Below are 25808 nucleotides of genomic sequence, written 5' to 3' on the forward strand. Positions count from 1 at the left end.
GATGATTGACTTAGCTATTAAAACATGGAGTTCCTTATATCCACAATGTGCGTACTGTATTTAGTTACATAAAGATGAGCGCCTATAATGATATTATACTCCAAATCTAATGAGCAGGAGATAAAATGGCATTTAATAAAATGTGCAAAAGGTTTTAAACTCAGGTTCAGTCATGTCAGAAGATCTAGAGATGGAATTTAACACCGACACCAAAGTAATCATGTGAGGCAAAGTAATTCAATTATCAGCTCATGAAACTACACAGATATAAAATATGTTGGGTGATAAATATTGGTTAGATCAATCTCCAGTATGTTAAACATCAGCCTGCAAATTTTATGCTTGGCCAATGGTTTCTTTACATATTACTAGTCAAATCAAGATAATTGTCTGTTTGATTCCTGCCTTCATTCCAATATTCAACTGACATGTTAACTAGTTAGAACCATGTAATTCACTCAGCTGTTGTTTTATTATCTTTTCTATGTCTTTTCCCCCAAGAATTATTTTTCAACAAATATTTTTACCAATTACATTAATCTGGCACACCCTTTAATGTGTTCCTTAAGCACAGCAGGAGGGCCTGATAAACAAAGTTTTTATTTAAACACTGGAAAAATATGTCGCCAATGTGAAGAACAGAACTGAGGAGTTTAAGAAAAAGTGGATACTTCTGTCAACTTTGGGTTTCACTTCTTAGTTATTCTTTACTTCTGCTTCAATGAAACAAACAGGCAATGTAAAACACCTTGGGACATGTAAATGAGTGTTTCTTCCATACAATACAGTTTAAGTGTCAGTGTGTGAATGAGTGTGTGCGTGTATGTTGTGTCCAAGTAAAGGAACATGAATAAAGCTCAGGATGGAAAATGACCTTAAGGTGATGACCCATACACCTGATCAGGTGGAAATGTAGTGGAACATGTACAATTCAGACATGTAAAATCCTGATAACTTAAGTTCAATAAAAAAGACCTGACAATCAGCAGTTTTATTTAAATACTGTTGTAATTTCTATTTAAACACTGTAAGAATTTTTATTTAATCACTGTTGTAATTTCTATTTAAACACTGTAAGAATTTTTATTTAATCACTGTTGTAATTTCTACTTAAACACTGTAAGCATTTTTATTTAAGCACTGTGTAATACTCATTGCTTCACACTGAAGCCAGTCTTAGACATTACACACTGTGTAAAACTCATTGTTTCACACAGAAGCCAGTCTTACACATTACACAGTGTAATACTCATTGTTTCACACAGAAGCCAGTCTTACATGTTACACACTGTGTAATACTCATTGTTTCACATAGAAGCCAGTCTTACACATTATACAGTGTAATACTCATTGTTTCACACAGAAGCCAGTCTTACACGTTACACACTGTGTAATACTCATTGTTTCACACAGAAGCCAGTCTTACACATTACTTGCTGCCTCTGTAGTTGTAAGCAAATTTAGCGTTATAGTATGAACTGACCTTTGTTTCCAACGAATCCTCACTCCATGACTTTGGCTTTGCAATGATGTTCATCTGTTCCATGAGCCGCAAAATATGTGTCTTGTTGTCATGGAAGTCTGGATTTTTCTCTTTTGTCCAGAGAGCATCTTAAAATGAGATAAACAAAGTTGCTACAGAAGAATAAAATATCAACAATGTAGTTTGTTATATACCAATAATAAGAATAAACAGGAGGCATATGTGGGCCTATCAATACAATGATCCACTTAAAATAGTTTTGGTGTAGCAATAATATTTTTAAGATGGTTGTTGTGGTGCCTATGTTGGAAGTCTGGTTGGTAACATTTTTTTAAACAGTCAATTAAACGTCACAGGAACCCCACTGAGATACGGCCATTCAAGAGGAAGAGATATAACAACTTTTATCAAGTTACTTAGACTAAGAGGAAATGTACAGGTCAATTATGGAGAAAATCTTCAAGATGTTACTTTTTCAACCTTTCAGTACAACATTGTGTAGATTGAAGATTTCTGTAGTTAAAGTTACTTCAAGCATATACCTGAAATTTACCACTAAAATTAATAACTAATTGAACTATCTAAAATTACCAACTGCATTACTTCCCTTGACCAAGGCCCAGATTGCTGTTATGTACCATATCATTTTAGAACAAACTGACCTGTCACTAATGTAGATGTTCATTGATTGCATGGTCATTTCAGATACAATTAACAGATTCTCTGCAGTAAATGGTCACACACTGTGACAAAAATATGAAAAGGTTATTGTTTTCCTTTTAATAATTTCTTAATAAAGAAAACTGCAGGAAAATCATGATTACTTAATTATACGGTGTCAAACTGGGAATTTCTTATAAGAGCTTTCTGATGAGCCGCAACGCTGAATTATCTTACTTGCAAGTATATTACAAGAAATCAAATCTTTATAAATCAATTTCAATGCTGACTAAAGGATTTAAACATATCACATTTAAGGAGTTAAAGAGTGATGATTAAATGGGATGGGGTCCCCCATGTGTTGATCATGGTTAAATATTATGTAAGGAGATAAGGGGTTACAAATAAAAGAGGCAGGGTCTTCAATGTATTGATCATGGTGAAATGTCATGTGAGGACAAAAGGGGTTACAATTTAAAGGGGTTGGGTCACCCATGTATTGATTATGGTGAAATATCATGTGATAAGGAATTACAATTAAAGGGGACAGGGTCCCCATGTATCATTTCAAAGAACTGCAGTTCATTTTCCAAGAGTTATTTTGATAATTTTCACTATAAATATTTAGACTTTTCATTTGTTCAATGTGGCTTATAATATAAAAATGTGAAAATATGCTGAGATCATGCTTATATGTTCGAATGCATAGTATTTTCATAATTACTTCCAATAATGTTCATTATTAACTTTTATGATCAGGGGAATAATAACTATGCTTACAGCATTAGTAATTATTAGATTTTTTATTTCTTAAATTTCCTTTTGATCTTTGTTTATTTCACAATGTATCGCAATACTATACTCTATAATTTCTACAAAAAGAGAGTTCTTTGTTCAAGTGATACTTCATACGTATCAGAGGTGGGAAATACCTGAGTGATATCTGAATGCTTCAAACATATCAGGGGAGATAATACATATGTGATGTCATTACTGCATCCGTATCAGGGGGAGGTAATACATGTGCCAACTTTTGAGAGGGCAATACTTTTCAATGTAATTATTTATCAATGATGCAGTGGATATTAAGAAACATATTGAATATTTGGTTTTCAGGTATGGACTATAATAATGAGCTTAAATAATAAGTAGCTTATGCTTTGACACAAGATAAGAAAATTTCAAACCAATTAGTTCTGGAAACAGTTTTCCACTCTCTTTAAACGCAGTCCACTTGTCAGCGACAGCTGGGATACTTCTCAGGACAAACATTTCAGCAGTGATGAGGGACTTGAGGGCATCAATCATCCACTGCGGGTCCAATATAATCTTGTCTTTCAATATTTCCATGCTGTTAATGTTAAATAGAAAAAATGTGTTGTCTACTATTAAATGATGTCCAGTAACTAGAACCTTTACCGATGCAATCTATATTGCGATGGGCAGTAAGTCTAGCTTCTATTTAAAAAAGAAAAAAGAAAAACAGTCTAAAATTAAGTTCATTTATCGTAAAGCCTCCAGTGGTAACACAGCCTAAACGGTATTACTAATACTAGAGCCTCTATGGGGTTATGACATCATAGCTAGGTGGGTGGGTGTTGTCAACATTGACAGTCAATATTAATTTATTCATCAGTACCTAATGTTATTCAATACCAAATGATTATTGGCATGATTCCCGGATATATTTCATATTCCAATATAAAGTGATCATAGTTCATCCACTGAACTCTTTAATTTCTCGATCTTACTATACCGGCAACAAATGTGTTACTATACTAGGTATTAGCCTCATTTTCAAATTTTGCACATTTGGAACATTCCTATTATTATCTCGCTTAATGATGATTGGCTGCTTATGACATCACTCATATTTAATTTTGTGTTTGTATTGCAAAATTTTGACTATTGAGAAATAAATTTGTTGTGTATGCACACTTAGCTAACACTCTTTGTTATATAGCTTTTTAATTACAATTGTTAATTAAAGTGTAGTTTTGTTGCTATCAATAACAAAGTACAGTTGCCCCCTGCAAGCATGCAAGCAGATTTTTTTCCCTGCGTTTGCTACCCAGTGAGCGGCAAAAGTTTCCATGCCAAGCGTAGAATTCTGCAGGAGGTACAAAAGCCTTGTCAGTTTGTTTAGACAGAGTGGAATAATCTTTTACTATTTTAGTTTTCACTAAGAATACCATATAAAGAAGTGTGCAATGAAATGGTAACTCTTTTCTTTTATTATTTTCTGTGAATCAGAATTCATAGTTATCTCATGGTATCTAAATAAATAAATGCAAAGAAAATACCGTTGTTATATAGTAAAATTTGGTCAGGTCTAAAACTAAGTTTTGAACTCTACATCTGTGTACAAAAACCTTTCTGGATATGTATTCATTCATTTTTATTGTTTTAAATCAGCATCTTTAGCTTAATATATGCTTGATCAGTTAAATAGTATTCAGGCAGTATTCTCATGATCTTCTGAGGTCAAGTCAAAGGATTCTTGACCAGTTAAATAGTATTCAGGCAGTATTTTCATGATCCTGTGAGGTCATGTCAAGGGATTCTTGATCAGTTAACTATTATTCAGGCAGTATTTTCATGATCCTGTGAGGTCAAGTCAAGGGATTCTTGATAAATAGTATTCAGGCAGTATTTTTAAGACAATATGAAGTCAAGTCAAGGGATTCTTGATTAGTGAAATAGTATTCAGGCAGTATTTTCAAGACAATGTGAGATCAAGTCAAGGGATTCTTGACCAGTTAGATTGTATTCAGGCAGTATTTTCATGATCCTGTGAGGTCAAGTCAAGGGATTCTTGACCAGTTAAATAGTATTCAGGCAGTATTTTCATGATCCTGTGAGGTTAAGTCAAGGGATTCTTGACCAGTTAAATAGTATTCAGGCAGTATTTTCATGATCCTGTGAGATCAAGTCAAGGGATTCTTGACCAGTTAAATAGTATTCAGGCAGTAATTTCATGATCCTGTGAGGTCAAGTCAAGGGATTCTTGACCAGTTAAATAGTATTCAGGCAGTATTTTCATGATCCTGTGAGGTCAAGTCAAGGGATTCTTGACCAGTTAAATAGTATTCAGACAGTATTTTCATGATCCTGTGAGGTCATGTCAAGGGATTCTTGATCAGTTAACTATTATTCAGGCAGTATTTTCATGATCCTGTGAGATCAAGTCAAGGGATTCTTGATAAATAGTATTCAGGCAGTATTTTTAAGACAATATGAAGTCAAGTCAAGGGATTCTTGATTAGTGAAATAGTATTCAGGCAGTATTTTCAAGACAATGTGAGATCAAGTCAAGGGATTCTTGACCAGTTAAATTGTATTCAGGCAGTATTTTCATGATCCTGTGAGGTCAGGTCAAGGGATTCTTGACCAGTTAAATAGTATTCAGGCAGTATTTTCATGATCCTGTGAGGTCAAGTCAAGGGATTCTTGACCAGTTAAATAGTATTCAGGCAGTATTTTCATAATCCTGTGAGGTCAAGTCAAGGGATTCTTGACCAGTTAAATAGTATTCAGGCAGTATTTTCATGATCCTGTGAGGTCAAGTCAAGGGATTCTTGACCAGTTAAATAGTATTCAGACAGTATTTTCATGATCCTGTGAGGTCATGTCAAGGGATTCTTGATCAGTTAACTATTATTCAGGCAGTATTTTCATGATCCTGTGAGGTCAAGTCAAGGGATTCTTGATAAATAGTATTCAGGCAGTATTTTTAAGACAATATGAAGTCAAGTCAAGGGATTCTTGATTAGTGAAATAGTATTCAGGCAGTATTTTCAAGACAATGTGAGATCAAGTCAAGGGATTCTTGACCAGTTAAATTGTATTCAGGCAGTATTTTCATGATCCTGTGAGGTCAAGTCAAGGGATTCTTGACCAGTTAAATAGTATTCAGGCAGTATTTTCATGATCCTGTGAGGTCAAGTCAAGGGATTCTTGATTAGTGAAATAGTATTCAGGCAGTATTTTCAAGACAATGTGAGATCAAGTCAAGGGATTCTTGACCAGTTAAATTGTATTCAGGCAGTATTTTCATGATCCTGTGAGGTCAAGTCAAGGGATTCTTGACCAGTTAAATTGTATTCAGGCAGTATTTTCATGATCCTGTGAGGTCAAGTCAAGGAATTCTTGACCATTTAAATAGTATTCAGGCAGTATTTTCATGATCCTGTGAGGTCAAGTCAAGGGATTCTTGACCAGTTAAATAGTATTCAGGCAGTATTTTCATGATCCTGTGAGATCAAGTCAAGGGTTTCTTGACCAGTTAAATTGTATTCAGGCAGTATTTTCATGATCCTGTGAGGTCAAGTCAAGGGATTCTTGACCAGTTAAATAGTATTCAGGCAGTATTTTCATGATCCTGTGAGGTCCAGTCAAGGGATTCTTGACCAGTTAAATAGTATTCAGGCAGTATTTTCATGATCCTGTGAGGTCAAGTCAAGGGATTCTTGACCAGTTAAATAGTATTCAGGCAGTATTTTCATAATCCTGTGAGGTCAAGTCAAGGGATTCTTGACCAGTTAAATAGTATTCAGGCAGTATTTTCATGATCCTGTGAGGTCAAGTCAAGGGATTCTTGACCAGTTAAATAGTATTCAGGCAGTATTTTCATGATCCTGTGAGGTCAAGTCAAGGGATTCTTGACCAGTTGAATAGTATTCAGGCAGTATTTTCAAGACAATGTGAGATCAAGTCAAGGGATTCTTGACCAGTTAAATAGTATTCAGGCAGTATTTTCATGATCCTGTGAGGTCAAGTCCAGAGATTCTTGACCAGTTAAATTGTATTCAGGCAGTATTTTCATGATCCTGTGAGGTCAAGTAAAGGGATTCTTGACCAGTTAGATAGTATTCAGGCAGTATTTTCAAGATCATGTGAGGTTAGATCAAGGGATTCTTGCAGATTTTGTTCAAATAATAATGTTTATTACAATTGAACAGAAATGCGAACTATAATAATAATAATAACAACAGTAATAATAAGCGCAGGTTTGAATATAAAGAAAATGTGTGTTTCTCAAGGCTCTTTCCAATAGTTATTTGTTATATTGTAAAACTGTTGGGTGTTTCTCAAGGCTTTGTACATATGTTGTTCGTTATTATTGTTATAGCTACTGAGTGTGTATCAAGGCTCTATTTGAAATTAACCTATATCAATTTAATGAAATATTAAACAAAGTTTCAATGTTTGTGACTAAACAATAATTGTAATATAACATCTGAACATTAAACTTTGACAGTAATAAATGTCAATATCAACTTCTGTCATAAAAACTGTTACTTAAATTATGTACGTTTGTCCATCTGCACACTACCACTGTGATATTAAATCAAAGAATTATTATTTGTAAGCAATGCATTTAAAATTTAAGACTTGAAATTTTAATGTCACACAAGTTTGTGACAATTAATAAACAAGATGGAAATTAAGTTAGAGTCTGCATTTCATCCCTAGTCCCATTCTTACTGTAAGGATTCCCCACTTTATGACACAGACTGACAGATACCTCTTGGAGTTAAGGTCTAATTTTAACTGGGCCTTTACTCTAATGAGAGTTTACTGACCATGTAAAGTATAGTGAGTCATTGAACTGTCACCAAGTTAACAGCTAAGGCTACCCCGTAACGATGTATAGCTTTCTAATTTTATACATGTGATTCCATCACACACATCATCTGCAGGAAATGGAATCCAATTTATTGACACACATTACACAGTCTCACCAACTGTTACTTGGTCTCTTTGATGTAAAATGTAATTTTCACACACTGACAAGACACAGCTTATATGAAAATCTTTTCAAAAACTGAATATTTTTCAATATGGCAGCATCCAATTCAAAGCAATTTGTTTCCTGCAATTTTACAATGTTTAACAAAAATTATGTTATGCACCAAAGACACTGAACTAACTGATAATTAACAAAAGCGATTGTTACGAGTACCTCATACATAAAACCAATACTAAAAACTCTAAGCTATACCATGTGTTCTTCACATCTCGGTTTCCAACACTTTATAAAAAGCAAACATTTCCATACCTTTTCCAAGTATTATTTCCAGATGAAATTTTGATATCTTGGGTGTAAAACTAATTTTCAATATGGAATATTAAACTGTTACTATTTCATTGCTTTCATTTACAAGGATGCATCCCCAGTTCAACCTAAATACTTCATCATAGGAATCCAGCATTTAAAAGAGCATAATCCCAGTCTAATTCCTTAGTCAGTCCAAGCATAAAGAGTATATTTCTCTGTTGATTACTGGACAAAGGCATCTAGTAGAGGGAGGACAAATATTTGCAGCGATAGTTGGTAGGCATTAAATAATTAAAATTGATTTTATTCCAAAAATACTAGTTTGATATTACAATACATACTTTAATAATATTGCAAATTTACAAGAGAGAAAAAGGCTGATGTCCTGAGAAGAAAAATTTGTAAAAGAAAACAAATCCACTAATCTTTACTTTAAGAGTGTTCCCTACCAACAAGACGGCTTGGTCATATGTTGTTCTATCATGATTGGACCTATGAGTAAATGCTTTCTATCTGGTGCATGAAACAAAATGTAAAAGGATGAAACAGTATAGAGAGACTGCAAGAAGGAAGCTCTCATATCATTCCAAGATGAGTGATTAATGTAGTCCTATGATGCAGCAACAACCATAACTACATGGGATTTAATTCTCATGAAAACAAGATCCCTTTCTATGAGAAACTGATAAGTATTCTTCGCAGTGATGTCACTCAACCTCAACCTGTAACTGGTGGCTGCCAAAATGTAGAGGAGCATTTGAGCCAATTTTGACCTTTCCTTTTCTCACAGAAGCCAGATAAATCTTAAAGCCATATCTGTGCAACACTAACCTATCTTGATAATACCCAGCACAGACATGGTATACACTTGGAAACTCAGTAGAAAGAGGAACTACTCAAAGTAGTTGATTCTTACTCAGAATTCCAGGTTGGCAATGAAGAAAATCCAAATTAATGTTACCAATGAACCATAAAAAATCAGGTCCACTGACAAAGCAAGAATTTTATTTCTTCTCTTCAAAGACATGAAAGGTTCCATTTAGGCCTTAATGAACCAGTCGCAAATCTCTGCAGCTTGAAATACCTGATAAGATGATAAAGATAAGGGTCCTACCCATCAGCAGAACTGCTAGAAAACTTTAGTGTTAGGAATTTCTGCCCTATATCTTTCAAGTCTGCAAATGCATTTAAAGAGGTACAGCTTGGACCAAGGTGTTTCCTACTGCACCATGTACTAAAGATTCTCCAACTGGTAGCATTAAATGGAAATGGACTGCTGCTATATCTGGGCAATGAAGTTTACATCCTTGTTGGAAAACTTGTACTGGCATATAGATCATTAGCGATGAGCCAAAGGTGAAGCTGGAGAATCTGTGGATTGTTGTACAATAGGTAACCACTTTGCTACAACAGTAGATCCTTTGTCTGTGGTAATCTCCTGAGCTCATCTGCAAACATGTGAAGTAGATGACAGAACCATGACCACTGGAGTCACAAGGAGTTATCAAAATGAGCCAAGTCATGGAGAACCTACGTGGAGAATATGCAGAATTAGTTTGAAAGGTGTAAGCATACACAAGACCCCATATCAGACTGAAAGCATTCATCTCCAGGACTTCTTATCTATCATTGGACAGACATCAAGAGAGAGATTGGTGTTCAGTCTTGTAGCACATATGTTTGCTATAGGCCTCCCCCATAACAGAATGATTGCCTCTGCAACTAACTGGTGCAATGAGCATTACATGAAGACAATATGATCCCAACTGGACAGGCTATTCAAAAGAATGTATTACTTTGCCTGGAAGATGGCAGACTCCAAGTGTGATCTGCAAAGACTTAGAGGATCAGATGAGGTTTCAGACTTTCAAACAAAGAGTAAGAGCATGTATATCTCTATGACAGCTGAGGTAAGCTTCCAACATTGTGTTGTCTGAAGAAAACATTACACAGTACACCTTATGAGGTTACATGGTTTCCTGAAAGGAAAGCCTTAGAATTCCCGGGTCCACAATTCTACCAGACAGGTCATTATTCACCTTAATTTAGCACATTGTGGAAAAAGTTGAAAAGGATGGTGTCTCTTCGTCCTTGTCGAAATCTGGCGATGCTTTTACTTTATAGTCCTGAGGAGTGGTAGTAGGTTGAGGGCATTCTGAGGTTGCCAACAACCATTAAATGTCCTCAACTGTGGCCTTGAGGCTAAATTTAGTCCGTTACATGGTCAGATCTAAGTAAAGCTGATTTGCAGATCTAAACAGATCGATCTGTCACTAAGATTGCCAAAAATCCTTGTTGCCAGACTGTCTGATCAGATCAAAACCATATATGTGCTTGGATGGCTATTGCAGGTACCAGCCAGTTGAAAGGGCTTAGTTGGATGGAGAGATTGGTCGCTGAAATCTCAGCCGTAATAAGGTTATGTTGCAAATAGTGTGGCTGAATGCACGGATCTGTCAATAAGATCCCAATAACGTATATTTGGTTGAACCATTTCAACAAAAAGGTCCCGATGCTGTGATGGTGCAGTTGTATTATCAATTGGATACAATGGATGCAATACAAACTCCATGCATCCCAACTTACAGACCTGATGGCCGTGCTCGGACATAGGAGAAGACTTACTCCCATCGGGCTGCCTAATACTGGGGAACACTTCCCCAATGAGTGAGAATTGCCAGCAATGAACTTAAGGTTGTCTTTGGATATACACGTTGTCTTTCTTGACTTATTCTGTCTTTCTTCCACTGATGCCTTATGGACTATTGCTTTGAACTTTGTATTTCATACATTTAGTTGACATTTCTCCTGAAATATTACAAGAAGATAAAACAAAGCATAACTGAGCAATTCAGCTTGGTACTTACCCGCTAATATTGTAGCCGATACTTCCTCTGACCATTTCTTACACATGCTGCATGTCATAAATGATGTACACTTAGTAAATACAAAATAAGATTCATGGTTGACTCCCTTGTGCTGAAATCGGCATTTTATGCAATTAGTTGTCATTTCTGAAGGGACACAAGATGAGAAAAAACAGCGTAAATTAGTAATTCTGTTACTAACTCACTAATATATCATCTCCATTACTAAAGGAGCAATCCAATTTTTTTATTATCACATTTTATGTCTTTTAGCCTATTTTTTGAATATATGCATGTATATATTTAGTTGACATTTCTACCTAATTGATACAAGAAGTGAAAACAAAGCATAAATGAACAATGCAGCATGTAATTAATTCGATAAAACCATTTCTGCTACTAACAGAGCAAGCAAAAATAGTTTCATGCTACCTCAACAATGAGAACACGATGTCAACAATACCATGGTATAATTTGGTGTTGAACAGACTAAGTCCATAAAGGTGACAAAGTCACTCAAATTTGGCAGAAACTGTTGTATACAGAAGAAGAATTGTCCCACACAAAAAAATCGAAAATGAACATTGGACGGTCCAATTTAATACTAAAATAGTTTGGATTGTTGGGTTGGAGGTATAATGTACAATGTTATAAATATAGCAACAAAGCTAAAAGCTAATTAAACAAGGCAACAGGAAGGGGAGGTAATAGGCAAGATTTATTGTCCTTTGTCTATTTGAGAGTGACTTAAAAAAATGATTTTCATCTTTTGGTAGGACTGGATTCACTAGATATCAGGGTAATATTCCTAACCTAATGTAATTGGGGGATATTTGAAGGAGAAATGCCTATCTCTAATAACTGACATTTATATGCTTATGTAAATACCTGTAATGACCATCTTACTTCAAGAATTACACAGTCTGAAAATATCTGTAATGACCATATATATTCTAATTTCAAGAATTACCCAACGTAAAAAATAATGTTTTGTTTGGAGAGGAGAACTAATTTCAATCTCACCTGAAGTAAAGGATTGTTCCAATGTCGTGTTGGAATTGAAGAAACAAATCCAGTTCATCTGTGGAAATCTGAACAGCACCTGTTTGACTCAAGTCTTCTACAAGGCTACGAGGAATCACCTAAAACAAACACAAATAAGTAAATATAATTTAGAGAGATACAATGTTTTTACCTTTGTTAAAGTGATAAATAAGATACAAAATAGTTTCAGATAAGCAAATGAAAACCTTGACAACAAAAATTTACCAAGTAAGAAATTAGCTGTAAAGATTTTTATCTGCATATGTGACAACTACAAAACAAATATTGAGGTGGAACTATTTTATATTGCGCTCGTTTGTATAATGACTTCATGCAAATTTATTAAACTGCGAATATATGTCTTTTATACAATACACTTAATAAATTGCATTGATGTTACATGATCTTGAATAAAAAGTAAGTTCGGGACTTCAAGTGTTAAAAGTTCTCAGTTATTAAACATACATTAAAAATTGTTTCTTACCTTCTTGGATACAGATTATATATGCTTTAAGATTGGCGTTTCAATTCCCCAGCCAAATTATGAGTGCTAATCAAATCATGTAGCACAACATTTCAGACTATCCATTTATGAAGTTGGACAAGTAAACGTTTCCAAACCACTACTCCAGAACAAGTGATTTTGTCCTATGTATAAACAATCCTGGCAAGTGCTAATTGTTATAACCTAATCAATTTATCTACCTTTATCTGGCCATCCATTCCCTCTGGGCATACTTAATAGTTTTTGTTTATTTCAATTTATTCATTCATATCCTGTCATATCAATATTTGTTAACAACTGTCACATGTGTGCAAGTTCTTTTCCTGCTTTACTGCATATGGAACTAAGTGACCAGATTATCAATCAAGCAAATTCTGAAAGCAAAACAAATTTGATATGTTCAGTTAGATTAGCAGTCTTTTAAATGACTTGATACTACTGTGCTTACTTATTCCAGACATTCATGGAAAAATTACTCAACCCAAATACTCATGGACAGATTACTCACACAGACACTCATGGAAACATTACTCGATCCAGATCCTCATGGACACATTACTCAGTCCAGATACTCATGGAAATATTACTCAATCCATATACTCATGGACACATTACTCAATCCAGATACTCATGGAAATATTACTCAATCCAGATACTCATGGAAATATTACTCAATCCATATGCTCATGGAAACACTACTCAATGCAAATACTCATGGAAACATTTCTCAATCCAGATACTCATTGACACATTACTCAGTCCAGACACTCATGGAAACATTACTCAATCCACATACTCATGGACATATTACTCAATCCCGATTCTCATGAACAAATGTTATACCAATATAAGCTGTTTGTTTCCAACACTATCAACAAAAACAAGTATATAAACATTTGCAAAATAAACTGGATATATTTTGCAGTTATAATGATCTTAAAAGCACAGCCACCTCTAAAATATAAACAATCCTTGATGTATGTGAAAAAAGCAGCTGTATAGCAAATTATGTTTCTCTTAGAAATCTCAAGTGATCTGTAAGCCTGCTACCAACTGAATTCAGCCCTATTAAAATATGAAAATACATGTATATCTTTTATGCCTATAACAAACAGACAAAAGGGCAGTAACTCTTGCCCACTACCCCATTGTCATTGTTTGGTGTTGTTAGTTTTAAGCTGAGCAAACCAGTAATGAGGATGTTCACAAAGCAGGCTTTCCGGCAGGGTCTTGAAGTCATGTGACAAGTAAGTACTCCCAGTCAAACATAATTTACAACAAAATTTGATTTCTCCTTTCAATACATTCCCCAATAACTTTAACAACAGAAAATGTAATGTGTGGAGGAAATACTTAGCATCTGACCTATAGTTTGGATATCCTTCTAGCGAAGAATGTTTGAATTCCCCATGTGAATGATAACCAGCATCTAACCTATAGTTTGGACATCCTTCCAGGGAAGAACTTTGAATTTCCCATGTGAATGAGAACCAGCATCTGACCTACAGTTTGGATATCCTTCTAGGGAAGAACGTTTGAATTCCCCATGTGAATGATAACCAGCATCTGACCTATAGTATGGATATCCTTCTAGGGAAGAACATTTGAATTCCCCATGTGAATGATAACCAGCATCTGACCTATAGTTTGGGGACATCCTTCTAGGGACGAATGTTTGAATTCCCCATGTGAATGATAACCAGCATCTGACCTATAGTTTGGATATCCTTCTAGGGACGAATGTTTGAATTCCCCATGTGAATGATAACCAGCATCTGACCTATAGTATGGATATCCTTTTAGGGAAGAATGTTTGAATTCCCCATGTGAATGATAACCAGCATCTGACCTATAGTTTGGATATCCTTCTAGGGAAGAATGTTTGAATTCCCCACGTGAATGATAACCAGCATCTGACCTATAGTTTGGATATCCTTTTAGGGAAGACTGTTTGAATTCCCCATATGAATGATAACCAGCATCTGACCTATAGTTTGGATATCCTTCTAGGGAAGAGTGTTTGAATTCCCCATGTAAATGATAACCAGCATCTGACCTATAGTTTGGATATCCTTTTAGGGAAGAATGTTTGAATTCCCCATGTGAATGATAACCGGCATCTGACCTATAGTTTGGATATCCTTTTAGGGAAGAATGTTTGAATTCCCCACGTGAATGATAACCGACATCTGACCTATAGTATGGATATCCTTCTAGGGAAGAACATTTGGATTCCCGATGTGAATGATAACCGGCATCTAACCTATAGTTTGGATATCCTTCGAGGGAAGAACGTTTGGATACCCGATGTGAATGATAACCAGCATCTAACCTATAGTTTGGATATCCTTCACTTAAATCCTCACAGTGTGGGATGGATACAGCTTAAATGACTGAATTTGATCACCATTGGCAAGTTGATTGAACAGGTGTCCCCGTTTATCATTATACAATAGAGGTTATAAATATATATTTTGTCATAGATGTTTTTTTTGTTTTGTTTAAATTTCATAGCAGGCTTTCTGGTACGGTCTTGAAGTCATGTGACAAGTAAGTAATACCGGTCAAACATAATTTACAACAAAATTTGATTTCTCCTTTCAATACATTCCCCAATAACTTTAACAACAGAATATGTAATATGTGGAGGAAATACTTAGCATCTGACCTATAGTTTGGATATCCTTCTAGGTAAGAACGTTTAAATTCCCCATGTGAATGATAACCCATTTTCTTGCTTCAAACAATACAGCCTATGTTGACATGATCCATGACTGCCCTATCAGATTAGGAAAATTAAGTCTTCATAACATCAAAATTAAATGGTGAATTTAGTGAAGCTAAGAGGAAGTGCTAGTTTACCTAGGTCTGGTGGTCATCTGGGCTGCATCCCGAGGACCAACAATATTCAGATTATGTCTCTGTTAAAGTCTTGAGATATATACTCAAGCGAGTTGAATCTGCATGCCAGCCAAAAACTTCTATAATGTATTGGATATAAATTTTGCATGTTAATGGTAAGGCATGCTGATATTGCTGTAATTTCATGAGCTGAAAAAATCCTCATCAGGTGGTTTTGATAGTTTGATGTCCGAGTAAGCAGAGCATATAACCTACTTACGCCACAAGGACAGGGTTCAAGAAGCGACATCCTCTCCTGCCTCCACACGTAGAGTCTCGTACAGTTACCATGACCTGTGTCTGTGTGTTTCAGGTGGTGCTCAAGGGCTTGGACAGGATCTTGCTGGTGCTCTAGATATATGTATATAGATGACAACGAGCATATGATAACTCTATGACTGCCCAATTACAGCAACTGTTTCTTCGCCACAAAGCATAGTTGTGTCATGAGCATCACTGAACCATCCAATGTGAACTGTAGATAGTTTGGGTCAACTGAAAGGGTATTTAATTTGCTTACCCAACAAGCTGAACACCTATCAGGACATAGGTATCATATGATATCAGCTTTATGAGGTTCTGGATACTGGCTTGAACATTTCCAAGGTGAGCCATGTTCAGACCCAGGACGGATTCCAATTTGGAAATAGCATGAGGGACTTTCTATTCAAATCAAAATTGATTAATATGCCTGACAAACCTTTATCATGACCAAGATCTCTGTTTGTGTTAGATATCATGGAGAAGTAGCCTTTGACGGTAATTGGTGCCAAATTGTTTTTCTTGTAGACCAAGAAAATAACGTTGGCCTGTTTAGGGATCCAGGCACTCAAAGAGATGATGTTATTGACTCTACACCAGTCCCTGAAAAAAACAAGCCACTTTCCTTCATAAGCCTTCAGAGTGGAGGGCTTTCTTGCTGCCTGAATTTCTCTACACAATCAAAGGTCTGATTTCATTTTTTCACAAAGATGTCATGATATGAGCCAAGAATGAAAAATAATACTGAGTAACCAAAAGCACTTCAAGAATTCTCTCTGAAATCTACATACTGCTGGAAACATACTCTAAGTCTGACAATCCTGTAGATCAGGGAGATGAATAGGACTGAGATTGGTTATCAAATCCATAAGATACTGGGGTGGGTGAAGGACAGATTTTTCACAGTTCACTAAAAACTGAGACTCAAAAGAGATTACCATACATTTTTGTTGGACATCATCCTGATGCACTCCTATTGCCACTGGGGATATTGACTGTAAAAGGGTGATAATGCAATTGGAATACATAATTCTGGTGAAGACCCTGGAACTGATATTCAGAGAAAAGGAAGGAATTGAAATATGGATACTATGACGAGGTAAGTAAACAAGAAACATTTACGATGTTAGGTGAACATGGACGGGAAAGTAGGCATCTTTGAGACTGAGACTTCATGCATACTCATCCATTTGGATGGACAGTCAGATAGACCTCATCGTCTCCATTTTGAATTTCAGAAGAAGAATGAATTCGTTCAGGCATATCAAGTCTATGATTTGCCTCTTCGTGATACGGAATAGAAACTTGAAAACTGTCATAAAATCTCCACCACCCATTTGCTGACAAGTGACTATGTCCTGTTAAAGAATATGATCCTTTACTGACCTGAGGGCACATCCATTAGAAGGGTAGATGAAGAAAGAAGAGGGAGTTGGATACACAAAATCAGAAGCTCCTCCAAAGTGACTGGGGTCACCCATTCTTTTTGTGGGAATATATTTACCCAACGTGATCAATACTGCAAGGATCATAGTTAGGCTGTCTATGGGCAGTATTGGTGTTAAGTCATCATTTGGAAGTGGAAGGCGTGAGGTTAGAGAAATCTAGTTTATTGCCTCCCATGTAAGATAGCCACCCAAACTGATTCAGTTGATATCTACTGGAATAAGGTTGGAATCTTAATGAATTTTGGGGCATAAATGATCTTTCTACATGGTTCACCTATCATCTCTCTACTGTGGCTGGGACGGTGGGTTCCTAAATGAGGATACAGGTGGAATGGCCAGTTGGAGGAACAGTTCCTCAGCTGCACGCTGTCAAATTTGTTCAAATTTGCCCCCCCCCCCCCCCCCGGTGAGCTAAATGCAGTCATTGTTAAAACCAGGGCAGGATGCAGTTGTAGTGATGTGGAGCATGAACACACATCATATTATTATTGGCAGAGGCAGTCACCACATTAGCCATTGCATGGAGAGCTGCTTTGTTAATGACCTGAGCAATATGGGCCATCAACTCACATGTTAGGTTGCCATTTTTTCTGCCAGTTGGAAAATTGCTAATGAGACTAGATCCAGCATTGAAGACCATGACAACAATTTTTCTAACTGACCTTTGTTCATTTATTTGGCTGGATTCAGGAGGAAACAGGCTTATATTCCTAATATTAATATTAATTTATTCAAAGGAGAAACAAGCATTTCCAGCTAGAAATTCTTCCATTACTCCACAGAAGTGCCCCACTTCACCTGAGCTTTCTAGTGGCCAACCACAGCATGCAAATGTGCTTTAGGAATCTTCAAACGAAGCATCACTAACTTAAAAGAGACTATAAAATCCTCTAAGCTGGTTTTTGGGTACCAAACAGATTACATACAAGATAGAGGGGGAAAGCAATTGTCAGTTTCAAAATTGTACGTAAAGTACTGTGCATCACACAAAGTTTTAAGCCTGAGCTAAACAAATATTAATACAGCAACAACCTTTATTCAAATCCAGGAAATTGCATTTTGGATGATAATGACTTAAGTGCATTTATCTTGTATGATTCAAGCCACACAAAACAATAGATGAAGTAAATATTGTAAGCAACTCCACAAATGAACAAAAGCTTTGTAATCATAAAGCATACATATCTATTGTAAGCAACCCCACAAATGAACTAAAGCTTCATAGATAATAAAGCATACATATATATTGTAAGCAACCCCACAAATAAACTAAAGCTTCAAAGATAATATAACATACATATCTATTGTAAGCAACCTCACAAATAAACTAAAGCTTCATAGATCATAAAACATACATATCTATTGTAAGCAACCCCACAAATGAACTAAAGCTTCAAAGATAAAAAACATGCATAACTATTATAAGCAACCCCACAAATGAACTAAAGCCTCTTTGATCATAAACCATGTGTATCTATTATAAAGAAACACAACTGAACTAAAGCTTCTCAGCTCATAAACCTCTTGATCCAAACACATCTGTATGGTTGCACTCAAGATTTGTTCATTAATAGCTGATGGAAATAAGAGAATACAACTCCAATGTTTGTACTGATAAGTAAATGTGTTATTTGTCAATGTCCCAGGACACTGTATGAAAGTTTTCAAAATACAGATAGAAAAAGAAAGACAAAGTCAGAAATATATGTGTTTCATTAGAACTTGTTACCTCTTTAACATATTACTGAAAAAGCTAAAGAACAATACACATATAAAAAAGGCAAAATCAGAACTTGTCTACAGTGTATGATTAATAACACCAAATAATGCTGATTTAAATTGTGTGTCAAGCTGTACCTTGATTCCAGCAGCCTTGAGCCTCATCAGCTCTTGTTCAAGAGGGAGCCAACGTGCAGGTATTAGTTCCCCCCAGTATGGCTGCTGTGATGCCACCTCTACAATTTTCCTCTTCAAATCCTGCAATTTGCTGTCTACAATAGTGTTGTCGATGGCAAAGTCTTCATCAACTAAGTGAAACCTGGTAGGTTTGTCTTTTAGATAAGTGCGTATCTTTCTGAAATATTTCTCACAGATCTCATGATGACTGATCTAGAAATACAGGAAGATGAGTAAGGCTCCACATCACAGCTCAGTAATTTGCATAGGGTACGCTTCTTAAAGACAATAATTGTCCATATTTTCCTCAGTGATAATACTACTTTAAAAAGGATCTCATCTGATTTAGGTACTGTTGAAAGACAGTTAATAATTCCTTTTATTTTGGTGTACAATTAATGGGTGTCATTTGGGCTGAATATTATACATCATGGCCTTTTGTCAGCCAACACCTACCAAACGTCTGCTTGCTCCGCTTGGTCATTTTCACTTTCAAGATATTACAATTAAATTTTAAAAAATTAACCAAACTCTGATTACCATTCATATATTTTGTAACTCCCTGACTGCACCTTCTTAAGCTAGTATTGCTAACTCATTTTTTGATCACATGGGAAGAACCATTTTGAAAAGCTCTATAATTAAATAGTGTAAGATTTAGGCAATTACATGTAAAGATATTGCACAGAAATAAAATAAAGTCACAGCATATGACAGTAGCGTAAAGGGATGACAACATTTTCTTCAATGGGCATTCTGAAAAGGAAACTTTGTCACCTTAATACATGTCGCTCTTTGAGAAGTACATAACAATTGTAGGGCAGAACCTAAGGCATGTTAGAAGTGTGGACTGGTTTGTCTTTAAATTTTACAAACTAATTTGAATCTTTCTTATTGTTTTGTTTAGAGTACCTGTGTAGGATCAACCATTGTGTATGTATGCTGATTTTAGAGCCTGATTTTACTTGCAGTACAATAGTGTCATGACTTTGTAAACATCATCATTAAGAACTAGATTCGTATCATTGCATCGAAAATGAATACAGACAAGTCTGCCAGCCTTACAAATGCATACAATGGGACAATGAATTATCAGTATAGATGGATCAACACTGATGGCTTTACACTGGACAATGAATACAGACAAGTCTGCCAGCATTCCAATACATACAGTGGGATATTTGATTATCATTATAGACGGAACAACACTGAGGACTTTACACTGGAAAACCAAATGCATGCTAAATTTTGATGACAACATTTTATTAACGTCATCTTCTAGTCAGCAAAAGCTATTCAGAAACTGTTGCAGTTCAAGAAAATTAATAACGCTGGGAAGCAAATGAAATATCTTTTTCTCCTATCTTCAAACTCTGATGAAATGTTCTTCAACTCTAAATCATACCTTTTCTGCATTTGTATCCAAAATCATTTCTCCAGTAGGTTTCTCGGTTGATGAAACAGCCATTCCACCTGTTTCTGGTGTCTTCTTTGAATCTAAAACAATTTTTAAAAAGATTTTTGAGTTGTTGGAGCAGCTATCAACTGCCTGTTTCTCAAGATAAGTTTCAACTGGGATGGCATCTGTACCTGGGAACGGAATTGTTTATGCTGCAGTCAACAGTTTTATGACTCTAACAGATCTGAACTCTGAACACAGATTTTATCATTATATACAAATTTTGATGTTGCGTATTAACCACTACTGTCTGGATGCCTGTAACTTAAGCTGTCTTAACTTTTTTTTTTGATGCTGGCATGGGTTTAAACACCACAGTCTTCACAATAAGGCTGAAATATTCAATGGAATTTTACATTAAACTTCTTATGCTCTATTTTAAGGCAAGGAAATTGTAATGGAATCATTTGCTGTTCAAACCTTATATCAGTATTCACAATCAAAATTTTCACTTCAAACTTGTTTTCATTAGGGAATGTGTGTGATTTGGATTTTGAATGTAGCTTAACAATTTGTCAGTCATATCACTTCGATGTCTGCAATGTGGCAGTTTATAGTGATGCCTAGTACCAGGGCATCATACCGCAGATATGTAGCATGATGCCCCACCAGGTCACACTATCCTGACACCAGGCCGACCAGTCCTAACACAAAATCCTTAGTGCTGAGCAATTAACGAGGCAGCTGCTAATACCATTTTTATAAGTCGTTGGTATGAGTTGGCCAGGGTTTGAACCAACTACCTCCTGCATCCGAGGTGGAAATTTTAAAATAATGCGTCAATATCCATTGCTGTTACACATTAAAATTCCATCTTTAGGTCACAATTCAGGATCTGATGCAAAATTCTGACCTTCAGCATTGTCCTATCCTACAATAATACACATGAATGCTGTCCATCCATTACGGGTAAAACCAATCATCAATATAACAGAATATGAAAAACTTTGCCATATACATGTATCAATATAGGAGGGAATGAATCAATACACAGCTTATATTTACCCTAAAATATATACAAGTAGGGAATGAGTCAATACACAAATTATTTACCCTATAGTATATACAAGGAGGGAATGAGTCAATGCACAACTTATATTTACCATAAAGTATATACAAGTAGAAAATGCATCAATACACAACTTATATTTACCCTATAGTATATACTAGTATATACAAGGAGGGAATGAGTCAATACACAACTTATACTTACCCTATAGTATATACAAGGAGGGAATGAGTCAATACACAACTTATATTTACCATAAAGTATATACAAGTAACCTTAACAGATAGAGATTCACGTTTATGTCAGAAACAATATTGATGATGCATACTCAATTGCGACAAGTTACACAAAATTACTAATGTGTATGATTCAAAGCCTTCCTCCCCATATCCTGCCTTGCCAATTCCATGTTATTTGCTTTAATCCCATCCACTTGTTCAAGCTGATAAAATAAGACTTTCCGAACTTGTTCCACATGTTAATTTCTTTTACCAATCATTTTACATACACTTGTAAATTTCTCTGTTGCTTCATGTCATGTCAATTTCAATTGAATTTGAAGGCCTAAACATCCAGTGAATAAGGCACTGAAATTTGCTTTATTCAGTTATGATTGGTGATTAGTGTTTATTCCAGTGCTGGGGAAAATATTAACAACCAATCAGAAATGAATTTACCTTATTCATTACATGACAATCCAGAGGTGTTAGAATGCGATTTCAATTCAAGTAGATGCAAAGCAACAGAGACACTTTACATTAGAGTCTCTATTAAATGATTAGTAACGTACTTGTATGATAGATTGGAACAAGTTGGGAATATCTGCTTTACGTTGAGAAACTTGTATCATAGATTGGAACAAGATGGGAATATCTGCTTTACGTTGGTATAATTGTATCATAGACTGGAACACGTTGGGAATATCTGCTTTACGTTGAGAAACTTGTATCATAGACTGGAACAAGTTGGGAATATCTGCTTTACGTCGGTATACTTGTATCACAGACAGGAACAAGTTGGGAATATCTGCTTTATGTTGATATACTTGTATCGTAGATTGGAACAAGTTGGGAATATCTGCTTTACGTTGATATACTTGTATCATAGACTGGAACAAGTTGGGAATATCTGCTTTAAGTTGAGAAACTTGTATCATTGACTGGAACAAGTTGGGAATATCTGCTTTACGTTGATATACTTGTATCATAGACGGGAACACGTTGGGAATATCTGCTTTATGTTGAGAAACTTGTATCATAGACTGGAACAAGTTGGGAATATCTGCTTTATGTTGATATACTTGTATCATAGACTGGAACAAGTTGGGAATATCTGCTTTATGTTGATATACTTGTATCGTAGATTGGAACAAGTTGGGAATATCTGCTTTACGTTGATATACTTGTATCGTAGATTGGAACACGTTGGGAATATCTGCTTAAAGTTGATATACTTGTATGCTAGATTGAAACAAGTTGGGAATATCTGCTTTACGTTGATATACTTGTATCATAGATTGGAACAAGTTTGGAATATCTGCTTTACGTTGATATACTTGTATCGAAGATTGGAACAAGTTGGGAATATCTGCTTTACGTTGATATACTTGTATCGTAGATTGGAACAAGTTGGGAATATCTGCTTAAAGTTGATATACTTGTATGCTAGATTGAAACAAGTTGGGAATATCTGCTTTATGTTGATATACTTGTATCATAGACTAGAACAAGTTGGGAATATCTGCTTAACGTTGATATACTTGTATCATAGACTGGAACAAGTTGGGAATATCTGCTTTACGTTGATATACATGTACGATAGATTGGAACAAGTTGGGAATATCTGCTTTACGTTGATATACTTGTATCGTCATAGATTGGAACAAGTTGGGAATATCTGCTTTACGTTGATATACTTGTATCATAGATTGGAACACGTTGGGAATATCTGCTTTACGTTGATATACTTGTATCGTAGATTGGAACAAATTGGGAATATCTGTTTTACGTTGATATACTTGTATCATAGACTGGAACAAATTGGGAATATCTGCTTTACGTTGATATACTTGTATCATAGAAGTTGGGAACATCTGCCTTATGTTGATAAACTTGTATGATAGATTGGAACAAGTTGGCGATATGTGCTTTGCATTGATGTACTTGTATGATATATTGGAACAAGCTGGGAATATCTGCTTTACGTTGATGTAGTTGTATTATAGATTGGATCTGCTTTACGTTGATATACTAGATTGGAACAAGTTGGGAATATTTGCTTTACATTGAGAAACTTGTATCATAGATTGAAACAAGTTGGGAATATCTGCTTTACGTTGATATACTTGTATCGTAGATTGGAACAAGTTGGAAATATCTGCTTTATGTTGATATACTTGTATCGTAGATTGGACCAAGTTGGGAATATCTGCTTTACGTTGATATACTTGTATCGTAGATTGGAACAAGTTGGGAATATCTGCTTTATGTTGGTATACTTGTATCATAGACTGGAACAAGTTGGGAATATCTGCTTTATGTTGATATACTTGTGTCGTAGATTGGAACAAGTTGGGGATATCTGCTTTACGTTGATATACTTGTATCATAGACTGGAACAAGTTGGGAATATCTGCTTTATGTTGGTATACTTGTATCATAGACTGGAACAAGTTGGGAATATCTGCTTTACGTTGATATACTTGTATCATAGTCGGGAACACGTTGGGAATATCTGCTTTATGTTGATATACTTGTATCATAGTCGGGAACACGTTGGGAATATCTGCTTTATGTTGAGAAACTTGTATCATAGACTGGAACAAGTTGGGAATATCTGCTTTATGTTGATATACTTGTATCATAGACTGGAACAAGTTGGGAATATCTGCTTTATGTTGATATACTTGTATCGTAGATTGGAACAAGTTGGGAATATCTGCTTTATGTTGATATACTTGTATCGTAGATTGGAACAAGTTGGGGATATCTGCTTTAAGTTGATATACTTGTATGCTAGATTGAAACAAGTTGGGAATATCTGCTTTACGTTGATATACTTGTATCATAGACTGGAACAAATTGGGAATATCTGTTTTACGTTGATATACTTGTATCATAGACTGGAACAAGTTGGGAATATCTGCTTAACGTTGATATACTTGTACGATAGATTGGAACAAATTGGGAATATCTGCTTTGCGTTGATATATTTGTATCATAGATTGGAACACGTTGGGAATATCTGCTTTACGTTGATATACTTGTATCGTAGATTGGAACAAGTTGGGAATATCTGTTTTACGTTGATATATTTGTATCATAGACTGGAACAAGTTGGGAATATCTTCTTTACGTTGATATACTTGTATCATAGAAGTTGGAAATATCTGCTTTATGTTGATATACTTGTATGATAGATTGGAACAAGTTGGGGATATCTGCTTTGCATTGATGTACTTGTATGATATGTTGGAACAAGTTGGGAATATCTGCTTTACGTTGATGTAGTTGTATTATAGATTGGATCTGCTTTACGTTGATATACTAGATTGGAACAAGTTGGGAATATTTGCTTTACGTTAATATACTTGTATCATAGATAGGAACAAGTTGGGAATATTTGCTTTACATTGATATACTTGCATCATAGATTGGAACAAGTTGGGAATATCTGCTTTACGTTGAGAAACTTGTATCATAGATTGAAACAAGTTGGGAATATCTGCTTTACGTTGATATAGTTGTATCATAGATTGGACCAAGTTGGAAATATCTGCTTTATGTTGATATAATTGTATCATAGATTGGAACAAGATGGGAATATCTGCTTTATGTTGGTATACTTGTATCGTAGATTGGAACAAGTTGGGAATATCTGCTTTATGTTGATATACTTGTATCGTAGATTGGAACAAGTTGGGAATATCTGCTTTACGTTGATATACCTGCATCATAGATTGAAACAAGTGGGGAATAGCTGCTTTACGTTGATATACTTGCAACATAGATTGGAACAAGTTGGGAATACATTCTTTGTGTTGATATTCTTGCTCAGTGACTGAACATGACAAGAGGACAAACAAATATAGCACAGAATCAGCCAAGGGAAAAGTTTTTCTAACTGCATCAGTCACTTTATACCAAGAGAGTAGAATGTGTGTGGAGTTGTCAAGAGGTTTTCTCACTCAAAGAAACAAATTCAAGTGCAGAGTA

At 35.4% G+C, this 25808-nt stretch overlaps 1 protein-coding gene and 1 pseudogene across 3 annotated transcripts in view; one reads left to right on the plus strand and one right to left on the minus strand.

Moving 5' to 3' along the window:
• Window positions 1–25808, plus strand: part of LOC149788803 (enoyl-CoA hydratase domain-containing protein 3, mitochondrial-like) — a 433692-nt gene that overhangs the window by 63213 nt on the left and 344671 nt on the right. The gene's annotated exons all lie outside the window — the stretch shown is intronic.
• The window catches only part of LOC149788805 (uncharacterized), a 105991-nt pseudogene that overhangs the window by 10829 nt on the left and 69354 nt on the right, over window positions 1–25808 (minus strand). The window contains exons 10-14 of the transcript XR_016424252.1: window positions 20532–20623; window positions 19088–19339; window positions 12095–12213; window positions 3331–3494; window positions 1484–1611 (exon numbers count right to left, since the gene is read on the minus strand). The product of XR_016424252.1 is annotated as an uncharacterized LOC149788805 (transcript). The remainder of the gene's footprint in view (window positions 1–1483; window positions 1612–3330; window positions 3495–12094; window positions 12214–19087; window positions 19340–20531; window positions 20624–25808) is intronic.

This window comes from Sinohyriopsis cumingii, chromosome 11, assembly GCF_028554795.1.
Source record: "Sinohyriopsis cumingii isolate HCF-2022 chromosome 11, ASM2855479v2, whole genome shotgun sequence".
In the NCBI taxonomy this organism is placed as follows: Eukaryota; Metazoa; Mollusca; class Bivalvia; order Unionida; family Unionidae; genus Sinohyriopsis; species Sinohyriopsis cumingii.